The following is an 11622-nucleotide window of genomic DNA, read 5'->3' on the forward strand; positions in this document are numbered from 1 at the left end:
TCCTCCAGCTGCAGTCGATGTTTGTCTCGGTGTGTGTCCCTGGGAACAGCCCGTAGAGCACAGAGTCCTGTGTCACAGAACTGCTCGGGATGAACCTCGACAGCAACCACTGCATCTCTCTCCAGACTTTCTTTGCAAAGGCACAATCCACAAGGAGGTGAACAACGGTCTCTTCCCCACCACAGCCACCTCGAGGGCAACGTGCAGAGGGGGTGAGCTTCCTGGCGTGTAGGAAGGATCTGACGGGGAGGGCCTTTCTCACCACCAGCCAAGCTACGTCTTGGTGCTTGTTGGAAAGTTCTGGCGATGAGGCATTCTGCCAAATGACTTTGACAGTCTGCTCGGGGAACCATCCCACAGGGTCCACCCTCTCCTTTTCCCTCAGGGCCTCTAGGACGTTACGTGCTGACCACTGCCTGATGGACTTGTGGTCAAAGGTGTTTTTCTGCATAAATTTTTCCACCAGGGACAGGTGGTACGGCACGGTCCAACTACTTGGAGCGTTCCGCGGCAGCGTGGCCAGACCCATCCTTCGCAACACCGGGGACAGGTAGAACCTCAGCACGTAGTGACACTTGGTGTTTGCGTACTGAGGGTCTACGCACCGCTTGATGCAGCCGCACACAAAGGTGGCCATCAGTATGAGGGCGATGTTGGGCACGTTTTTTCCCCCTTTATCTAGAGGCTTGTACATCGCGTCCCTGCGGACACGATCCATTTTCGACCTCCAGATAAAGCGGAAGATGGCTCGAGTGATCGCCGTCGCGCAGGAGTCTGGAATGGGCCAGACCTGCGCCACGTACAGCAACAGCGAGAGTACCTCGCACCTGATGACCAGGTTCTTACCCGCAATGGAGAGGGAGCGTCGCTCCCACATGCCCAGTTTCCTTTTCACCATAGCCACTCGCTCCTTCCAGTTTCTAACGCATGCCCCGGTCCCTCCGAACCATATCCCCAGCACCTTCAGGCCGTCAGCCCTGACAGTGAAGGGGACAAAGGATCGGTCAGCCCAGTTCCCAAAGAACATGGCCTCGCTCTTCCCACGATTTACCTTGGCTCCCGAGGCCAGTTCGAACTGGTCGCAGATGTGCATCAGTCTGCGCACCGACAGCGGATCCGAGCAGAAGACGGCGACGTCGTCCATGTACAGGGAGGCTTTTACCTGAGTGCCTCCACTGCCTGGGATCGTCACTCCTCTTATGCCCGGATCCTTCCTGATGGACTCGGCAAAGGGTTCTATGCAGCACACGAAAAGGACAGGCGAGAGCGGACAGCCCTGCCTGACTCCAGATTTAATCGGAAAGCTATCTGTTTCCCACCCATTGATTGAGACTGCGCTACTGATGTTAGTGTAGAGCAGTTGGATCCAATTTCGAATTCCCTCCCCAAAGCCCATTTTGGAGAGCACATCCCCCATGTAGGTGTGCGATATTCTGTCAAAGGCCTTCTCCTGATCCAAGCTGATGAGGCAGGTATCCACACCCCTGTCCTGTACATAGGCAATCGTATCCCTGAGCAGCGCCAGGCTGTCAGAGATCTTCCTGCCTGGCACAGAGCAGGTCTTGTCAGGGTGAATCACCAATTCCAGAGCGGATTTGACCCGATTGGCGATGACCTTGGACAGAATCTTATAGTCCATATTCAACAGTGAAATGGGTCGCCAATTTCTAATTTCCTCCCTTTCCCCCTTGTGCTTGTAGATGAGGGTGATGATGCCCTTCCTCATGGATTCTGACATACTACCGGCCAGGAGCATACTCTCGTACACCCCTAGCAGGTCTGGGCCGATCAAGTCCCACAGAGCCGAATACAACTCCGCCGGCAAGCCGTCGCTTCCGGGAGTTTTACTCTTCTCGAAGGACTCGAGGGCCTTAGTCAGTTCCTCAGGAGTTAGCGGTTTGTCTAGGCTCTCCCGCGTACTGTGGTCTAAGACCTCCGTGATAGAGGACAGGAAGGACTGGGAGGCCGTGCTGTCCGTGGGCTTCACGTCATACAGTCCGGCATAAAAGAATTTGCTGATCCTCAGAATGTCGGACCGGGATGACTTCACTGAGCCGTCTTCTTCCTTCAGGCTGCTGATCACAGAGTGCTCTCTGTGTACCTTTTGGAAGAAGAAACGTGAGCACGTCTCATCCTGCTCCACGGAGCGGACTCTGGAACGGAAGATGATCTTGGAGGCCTCCGAGGCAAAGTGCGAGGCTTGCTGGCCCTTCACCTCTTGGAGCTCCTCCTTGACATCGACCCCCATCGACTGCAGCCGGAGCAGATTCTGCATCTTTTCCTGGAGTCGGGACATTTCCCTCTGTTCCTTTCTAGCTTTCTGGGTGCCTTTGCGGATGAAAAACCTCTTGATGCTTCCCTTGATCACTTCCCACCAGTGTGTCAGGGACTCAAAGAGGGGTTTCACGGTTCTCCAACCTTTGTAATCCCTCTTGAGCTCCTCAATGTTCTCTGGGGTCAGCAGTTGCACATTTAGCTTCCATGCCCCCCTGCCCACCCTCAGGTCCTTCTCCAAGTGGCAGTCCGCCAGTAGGAGGCAGTGGTCAGAGAAGAACACCGGCTTGACGTCGGTGGATCTGACTGTGAATGCACGGGACACAAAGAGGAAGTCTATCCTGGAACGAATGGACCCGTCTGGCCGCGACCAGGTGTATCTACGCTGCGCTCCGTCTGCAGGGTTGCTGAAGACGTCGTGCAGCTTGGCATCCTTAACTGTTTCCATCAGGGAAACGTTCCAGCAGGTCAGACTGCCTGAAGCTACTGGGGATATGGTTCGGAGGGACCAGGGCATGCGTTAGAAACCGGAAGGAGCGAGTAGCTATGGTGAGAAAAGAACTGGGCATGTGGGAGCAAAGCTCCCTCTCCGTTGCGGGTAAGAACCTGCTCATCAGGTGTGAGGCACTCTCGGTGTTGCTGTACGTGGCGCGGGTCTGGCCCATTCCTCACTCCTGCGCTGTGGCGATCACGCCAGCCATCTTCCGCTTTATCTGGAGGTCAAAAGTGGATCCTGTTTGCAGGGACATGATGTAAAAAAACTCTGGATGAAGGGGGAAAAAACATGCCCAACATCACCCTCATCCTGATGGCCACCTTTGTGTATGGCAGTATCAAGCTGTGTGTAGACCCAAACACCAAGCGTCACTACGTGCTGAGGTTCTACCTGTCCCTGGTGTTGCGAAGGATGGGTCTGGCCACCCTGCCGCGGAACGCTCCAAGTGCCGTATCACCTGCCCCGTGTGGAAAAACTTATGCAGAGAAACACCTTTGTCCGCAAGTCCATCAGGCAGTGGTTAGCACGTATCACCCTAGAGGCCCTGCGGGAAAAGGAGATGGTGGATTCCGGCGGACGGTTCGCCGAACAGACCGTCAGGGTCATTTGGCAGAATGCCTCATCACCAGAACTCTGAAGAGAGTGGCCGTGGTTCTTGTCGAGGTGCATCCCGAGCAGTTCCGTGACACAGGTATGGACTCTGTGCTCCAGGGGCTGTTCCCAGGGACACACGCCGAGACAAACATCAACTACCGCCGGAGGATCCACTCGGTGAAAGACACTCTTTGGCTGTCCGAAACTTGTTGGTCTTCCATTGCAAAGAGTTGGCACATTCCAAGGTCCAGGACTACGTGCTGAGGGACGCACTAAAGTTTGGGGCAAAGGCGTAATGGAGAAAGGTCGCTGTCTACGGTTGCGCTAGATGTGTCGTGTAACTGGCAGGTAATGGAAAATTTCGAGAAACACTCAGTCACAAGGGAGAACACGTGACAGGCATGAGAGACAATCCATGAGTCTTTGTAGCTGAGTTTCCGTGTGAGCAACTAGCTCACAGCGCAGAGGAGTTCTTCGATCGAGGCCTGCTGTATTTTTGTCTTTGCTTTCAGCTTGAGCAGTCAAAGAACAAAGAAGAAAAAAAAGTACAGCACAGGAACAGGCCCTTCGGCCCTCCAAGCCTGCGCCGATCGGTCTGTGGAGCTTGCCAGCTGACCAGGTATGCAGCTAAAGTCCTTCCACATCTACAGGGAAGGCAAAGTCAGCAGCGTTTCTCCCAGAGTGTAGAGAGTCCTTGGAACTCTCTTCCTCGAAAGGTGGTGGAAACAGAGTCTTTGAATATTTTCAAGACAGAGCTGGATAGATTAACAAGGCGGGGTTGGAAGGTTATCGCTGGTAGGCAGGAATGTGGGGTTGAGGTTACAATCGGATCAGCCATGATCTTCTGAGTAGTGGAGCAGGCTCTTGGGGCCCAGTGGCCTACTCCTGCTCCTAAGTTGTATGTTCAGACATGTAGGGGCATTACTTTTTACTGATTCCAGTGCTTCTCCTGCACTGAACCTGGAGAGTACTACGTCAGCTGCTGTTGAGTTGTTTCCTGATGCCCTGCTTTCTTTTGTACGAGCTGTCTAGCATCCTCGTTTATGGGCTTCCTTTGCTTGGCATTGGGCCTTCTTTTGGGCTGACTGTTGGTCTATTTCCTTTACGGGATGTCAGCATGACATCACCAGAAGGGAAATGTGTCATGTTATGAAGTCACAGTAAATAAGTCCAATGCATTATATCATTATAATAACACAAGATGATGATCAGCAGTGAGAAGGCAGGTGGCAGCAAGGATAAGTACAGGTACGACACAGCGAACAGCCTTAGAACCTGTTAAAATGTTGAAAATGTTTCTCCCCTTCTCGAAGATTATTTCCTTCAAAATTTTAGAAATCTTTCAGCTTCAACCAGAAGTCACACACAAGCCAAACAACAAAACCACCTGCGTGCACAGCACAGCACACCATCTGCCAGCCTGCAATGATGTCGGCTCTCTTTTAATCACCTTTTCCCCTCCCATCAGTCCTATTCAGCAGGCAAGCAAAGGAGCGCAGAAAATACATCTGCACGGCTGTTTCTAACTTCTAGAAAGGGAACAGCCTTATCCTAGGAAAGTGAAAAATACCTATACTGTCACAAAGTGATGAACTTGAACTGCAAAACACCACGCTTACCTGAGCTTGTGTCACAGTTTTTGCTGTCTATCTCAGCCAGTATTCTCAGTCGTCCATCCTGGCTTCTTGCTCTCTCTGCAGCTTTCAGATGCCTCCCCTTGGCCGGCCTCAGTGCTCGGTGATAGATCAGCGCTCGGTATTATTTCTGTCCTCAGTGGTAACTGCTAGGGGAGAAAGGCTTGACTTTTTCAATCACCTTTTACCTCAGTAAAATCCAAGTAGAACCTAAAGTGGCAATGCTTCTCCCTCTCAGCACCCAACATGTCTTGCCTTTTCTTCAGGTTGGATTTGAGGAAGCACTACAGTTGCTGCCTGGCTGCCATTTCAAGTACAGAGACAAGGGGCAGCCCCATGACCCCTCCCCCGACTCCTGCACAATATGCAAATGTAGCACATTGTCTGAGTGCAATTTGGGAGCTGAAGACGATTTCACAGTGGGATACAAGATATGAGGAGAGGTTTCCTCACAGACACACCGCCACATAAGCCCCTTTAAATTTGCGCGGCTGTGCAAAAAGTTTAATGGGCCCGCACACTTAAACAAATCGGTCACGCACTGTAATGACTCGCCTCATTCAGTTCAACAGAAATTAGGATCATGTTTTTAACCTGTGCCCTAGTTTTAAAATATTTTGTGTTCCATATTTACTTTCTCAATTTGTTATTAATTTACTTTACATTGCTTTATATTCTATTTTGTCTTGGACATGCATCACGGTTCGTTCAATCTCACTGGTTAAGAAAATTAAAATATTTAGTTTGATCAGGGTCTTACACTTGTCAAGAGGAGCCCTTTCAAATACTGGCCTGCTTTTGGAGGCCTGAAGTCACTGGAGCTGCACAAGTCAAGACGACTGAAGGCCTGATTCGCTGTGTAATATACTTTGCAGCATCTTGTTGCACTAGCAGGCAGGAAGGAGTTTTCAGCAATGCAGTTTAAAGGCTTGATACACTAAGTACACTTTCATTTCAGGTTTGTCATTTCAGGACGCTGCGTGTTTTTTTGCTCTGTTTTCTGACTCTGAAATTCTAATTCAGACTGTGGAGAAGAGCTGTTGTTGCTGCTGTTGGTTTTCTTTGTAACTGTTGTCGTTTTTTTGTGGAAAAATATACCTTATCCATAAAATATCTGAAAGAACATTACAAAACATTTCAAAATGGCCATCGCAAAAAGTGCAATCATATTCCAGTTTTTCAAATAGATCATGTCGCACCCTGCGACGCTTCAATACGATCAATGAACATTACAGACATTTCAACATGCTCATTACAGGCAGTCAGACAGTGCAATAGTATTCAAGTTATCTACATAGATCATGTTGCACTCTGAGGTGCTTCAATACAATTGTGATAAATGTAATATTCACTGCATACATTCAATGTGAGTCTTTCAGGCCGAGGGGTCTATACCTTTCCCAGTCCCTCGGTGCACTATGGCTGAAAGGTCTTAGACAGCGACCGTTCCCCACTGCGCATTTGTGGCGGCTGCCCCAAGCTTTAGTGCGTCCCTCAGCACGTAGTCCTCGGCCTTGGAATGTGCCAGCCAGTCTGCAACACTCTGCTGGGGACAACTCATTGCACTGGAAGACCAACAAGTTTCGGGCAGACCAAAGAGCATCTTTCACCGAGTAGATGATCCTCCACCTGCTTGTCTCGATGTGCGTCCCTGTCCCTGGGATCAACACGTAGAGCACAGAGACCTGTGTCACAGAACTGCTTGGGATGAACCGCGACAAAAACCACGGCAACTCTCTGCAGACCTTCTTTGCAAACGCACATTCCACAAAGAGGTGAACAACGGTCTCGTCCCCACGACAGCCACCTCGAGGTCAACATGCAGAGAGGGTGAGACTTCAGGAAGGATCTGACGGGGAGGGCATTTCTCACCACCAGCCAAGCTACGTCTTGGTGCTTGTTGGAAAGTTCTGGAGACGAGGCATTCTGCCAAACGACTTTGACAGTCTGCTCGGGGAAACATCGCACAGGATCCACCATCTCCTTTCCCCGCAGGGCCTATAGGACGTTACGTGCCGACCACTGCCTGATGGACTTGGGGTCAAAGGTGTTTTTCTGCATAAAGTTTTCCACCAGGGACAGGTGGTACGGCACGGTCCAACTACTTGGAGCGTTCCGCGGCAGCGTGGCCACACCCATCCTTCGCTAAACCGGGGACAGGTAGAACCTCAGCACGTAGTGACACCTGGTGTTTGCGTACCGAGGGTCTACGCACAGCTTGATACAGCCGCACACAAAGGTGGCCATCAGTGTGAGGGCGATGTTGGGCACGTTTATTCCCCCTTTATCTAGAGGCTTATACAGCGCGTCCCTGCGGACACGATCCATTTTCGACCTCCAGATAAAGCGGAAGATGGCTCGGGTGATCGCCGTCGCGCAGCAGTCTGGAATGGGCCAGACCTGCGCCATGTACAGCAACAGCGAGAGTGCCTCACACCTGATGACCAGGTTCTTACCCGCAACGGAGAGGAAGCGTCGCTCCCAGATTCCCAGTTTCCTTTTCACCATAGACACTGGATCCTTCCAGTTTCTAACGCATACCCCGGTCCCTCTGAACCATATCCCCAGCACCTTCAGGCCGTCAGCACTGACGGTGAAGGGGACAAAGGATCGGTCAGCCCAGTTCCCAAAGAACACGGCCTCGCTCTTCCCACGATTTACCTTGGCTCCCGAGTCCAGTTCGAACTGGTCGCAGATGTGGATCAGTCTGCACACCGACAGCGGATCAGAACAGAAGACGGCGACATCGTCCATGTACAGGGAGGCTTTGATCTGAGTGCCTCCACTGCCTGGGATCGTAACTCCTCTAATGCCCGGATCCTTCCTGATGGACTCAGCAAAGAACAGGCGAGAGAGGACAGCCCTGCCTGACTCCAGATTTAATTGGAAAGCTATCTGATTCCCACCCATTGATTGAGACTGCGCTACTGATGTTAGTGTAGAGTAGGATCCAACTGGATCCAATTGCGAATTCCCTCCCCAAACCCCATTTTGAGAGCACATCCACCATGTAGGTGTGCGATATTCTGTCAAAGGCTTTCTCCTAATCCAGGCTGATGAGGCAGGTGTCCACACCCCTGTCCTGCGCATAGGCAATCGTATCCCTGAGCAGCGCCAGGCTGTCAGAGATCTTCCTGCCCGGCACAGTGCAGGTCTGGTCAGGGTGTATCACCAATTCCAGAGCGGATTTGACCCGATTGGCGATGACCTTGGACAGAATCTTATAGTCCACATTCAACAGTGAAATGGGTCGCCAATTTCTAATTTCCTCCCTTTCTTCCTTGTGCTTGTACATGAGGGTGATGATGCCTTTCCTCATGGATTCTGACATACTGCCGGCCAGGAGCATACTCTCGTACACCCCTAGCAGGTCTGGGCCCATCCAGTCCCACAGAGCCCAATACAACTCCGCCGGCAAGCCGTCGCTTCTGGGGAGATTTACTCTTCTCGAAGGACTCAAGGGCCTAAGTCAGTTCGTCAGGAGTTCGCGGTTTGTCCAGCCTCTCCCGTGTACTGTCGCCTAAGACCTCCGTGATAGAGGACAAGGAGGACTGGGAGGCCGTGCTGTCCGTCGGCTTCACGTCATAAAATCCGGCATAAAAGGATTTGCTGATCCTCAAAATGTCGGACTGCGCTGACTTTACTGATCTGTCTTCTTCATTCAGGCTGCTGAACACAGAGCTCTCTCTCTGTTCCTTTTGGAAGAAGAAACGTGAGCACGTCTCATCCTGCTCCACGGAGCGGACTCTGGAACGGAAGATGTTCTTGGAGGCAAAGTGCGAGGCTTGCTGGCTCTTCACCTCTTGGAGTTCTTCCTTGACATCGACCCCCACCGACTGCAGCCGGAGCAGATTCTGCATGTTTTTCTGGAGTCGGGACATTTCCCTCTCTTCCTTTCTAGCTTTCTGGATGCTTTTGAGGATGAAAAACCTCTTGGTGTTTCCCTTGATCGCTTCCCACCAGTGTGTCAGGGACTCAAAGAGGGGTTTCATGGTTCTCCAACCTTCATAAGCCCTCTTGAGCTCCTCAATGTTCTCTGGGGTCAGCAGTTGCACGAATAGCTTCCATGCCCCCCTGCCCACCCTCAGGTCCTTCTCCAAGTGGCAGTCCGCCAGTAGGATGCAGTGGTCAGAGAAGAACACCGGCTTGACCTCGGTGGATCTGACTGTGAATGCACGGGACACAAAGAGGAAGTCTATCCTGGAACGAATGGACCCGTCTGGCCGCGACCAGGTGTATCTACGCTGCGCTCCGTCTGCAGGGTTGCTGAAGACGTCGTGCAGCTTGGCATCCTTAACTGTTTCCATCAGGGATCTGGACGTAGCGTCCAATCTGCTTCCGGCCCTGCCGGATCGTCCAGCCGCATCGATGATGCAGTTGAAGTCCCCGCCCAGAATGACTGGCCTGGAGGTCGCCAGCAGCAGTGGGAGCTGCTGAAAAACCTCCAGCCGCTCAGCTCCTTGTGACGGGCCATACACGTTAATTAACCGGAGTGGAGCGTTCTTGTACATTACGTCTGCTACGAGGAGTCGCCCGCCCACCACCTCCTTGACCTCGGAGACGGTGAAGTTGCCTCCCCGCAGCAGAATACCCAGGCCGGAGGAACGAGAGTCGTTTCCGCCCGACCAGATCGATGGCCCGTGGGACCACCACCGTGACCATTGCCTGTAGGAGCTGAACTGGATAACCTCACTTATCCACGTTAAACTCCATCTGCCAAATTTTGGCCCATTCACCTAACCTGTCCATATCCATTTGTAAATTTCTCATTTCTTCACTGCAACTTACTTTCCCACCTATTTTGGTGTCATCTGCAAATTTAGCTATGGTACCTTCTACTCCTGAATCCAAGTAAATAGTTGGGGCCCAAGGACCGAACCCTGTGGCACCCCACTAGTTACAGCTTGCCATCCACAAAAGACCCATTTATCCTGACTCTCTGCTTTCTGTTGGTTAGCCAAAGCTCTATCCAAGCAAATATATTACCCTTAGCTGCGTGTGATCTTATCTTGTGTATTAATCTTTTGTGCGGCACCTTATCAAATGCCTTCTGGAAGTCCAGACATACTACATCTACAGGATCGCCATTATCCACTTTGCTTGTCACATCTTCAAAGAACTCTAGCGATTTAGTCAAACACGATTTAGTCTTCATAAAGCCATGCTGACTCTGATGGATTGCATTTTGACTTGCATTTTAGGAGGGTAGTGAAGGCATTGGAGAGAGTGCAGAAGAGGTTTACGAGTTTGGTTCCAGGGGCGAGGAAGTTGAGTTATGAAGTAAGATTGGAGAAGTTGGGACTGTATTCCTTGGGGAAAAGAAGTCTGAGAGGAGACTTGATAGAGGTATTGAAAATCATGAGGTATCTGGAGAGAGTAGATAGGGAGAAACTGCTTGCACCGATGAAAGGATCGAGAAGGAGCGGGCACAGGTTTAAAGTAACTAGCAGAAGAAGCAAAAGTGATAGGAGCAGCGAGTGGTCAGGGTCTGGAATGCACCGCCTGATAGCGTGGCGGAGGCAGGTTCAATTGAAGAGGGAATGAGATGATTATTTGAAAAGAAAGCATGTGCTGGGTTACGTGGAGAAGGCAGGAGAATGGCACGAAGTGAAATGTTCATTGGGAGAGCTGGTGCAGTCACGACGGGCGGAATGGGCTCCTTGTGCAGTGTAAGGATTGTGTGAACGTGGATGTAGACGTTTCCGAGTAGCTGTGTAAAGTGTGTGAGCTTTGAGGTGTGAGTTTTGACTGTTGCTGTATCAGCAGCAGCAGCAGCAGCGGGCGGGAGCGGCAGCAGAGAGCTGGTTGAAAATGTTGTGAGGCGAAAGGTGCAGCTGAGAGAGTGTTTGAGAGGTGTATTTGCAAGTGAAAGATGTTTTTGTATGAGTGAGGTAGAGTGTTTGTGAGATGAGAGTGGTGACTGTGAGCGTTGGGTGAGCGTGCGTGTTTTTTGTGTGTAGATGGTGCGGGTGAGTGAGAAAGAAAGAAAGTTGTGTTTTGAAAGATGTGCATGTTGAAAAGTAAAGAAAGCAGATGTTTGTAAGAAAACTATTTTTAGCATTGAAAATCCCCTGGAAAGGGGTGGTGCACCATTCCCAGAGATACTGCAATACCGGGTCGATGCGTGGAGTGGACGGAGCAAGCCCCTATTCCATCTCCCTGCTCCAAAAATCAATTTAATATATGGTCCCCAGATAAGGGACGTATCAGATATTAAACTGATAAGAACAGATTTTTTTTTTTTTTTGTAAAAATATACTTTATTCATAAAATATCTTCAATCACATTCAAAACCATTTCAAAAACAACATTACAAGGGTACAATCCAGGTTAAACTTTTACAAAATGTATCACCAGGTGCATCAGTACAAACAATATTACAATCATTTACAGCCTTTCATTTTGAGCTGTACAGCCCGAGGGGCTCTAAACAGTTCCCAGTCTCTCGGTGCGCTGTGGTAGAAAGGTCTTAGACAGCGACCCTTCCCCATTGCGCCTTTGCGGCAGCTGCCCCAAGCTTTAGTGCGTCCCTCAGCACCTAGTCCTGGACTTTGGATTGTGCCAGTCCGCAACAATCGGTCGGGGACAACTCTTTGTGCTGGAAGACCAACAAGTTTCGGGCAG

General features: G+C 50.8%; 1 pseudogene; it reads right to left on the reverse strand.

Annotated features, from left to right (window-relative positions):
- Positions 1-11077: 11077 nt before the first annotated feature.
- LOC144675108 (U2 spliceosomal RNA) lies at positions 11078-11255 on the reverse strand (annotated as a pseudogene).
- Positions 11256-11622: the final 367 nt, after the last annotated feature.

This window comes from Cetorhinus maximus, unplaced genomic scaffold (genome assembly GCF_964194155.1).
Source record: "Cetorhinus maximus unplaced genomic scaffold, sCetMax3.hap1.1 HAP1_SCAFFOLD_915, whole genome shotgun sequence".
Lineage (NCBI taxonomy): Eukaryota > Metazoa > Chordata > Chondrichthyes > Lamniformes > Cetorhinidae > Cetorhinus > Cetorhinus maximus.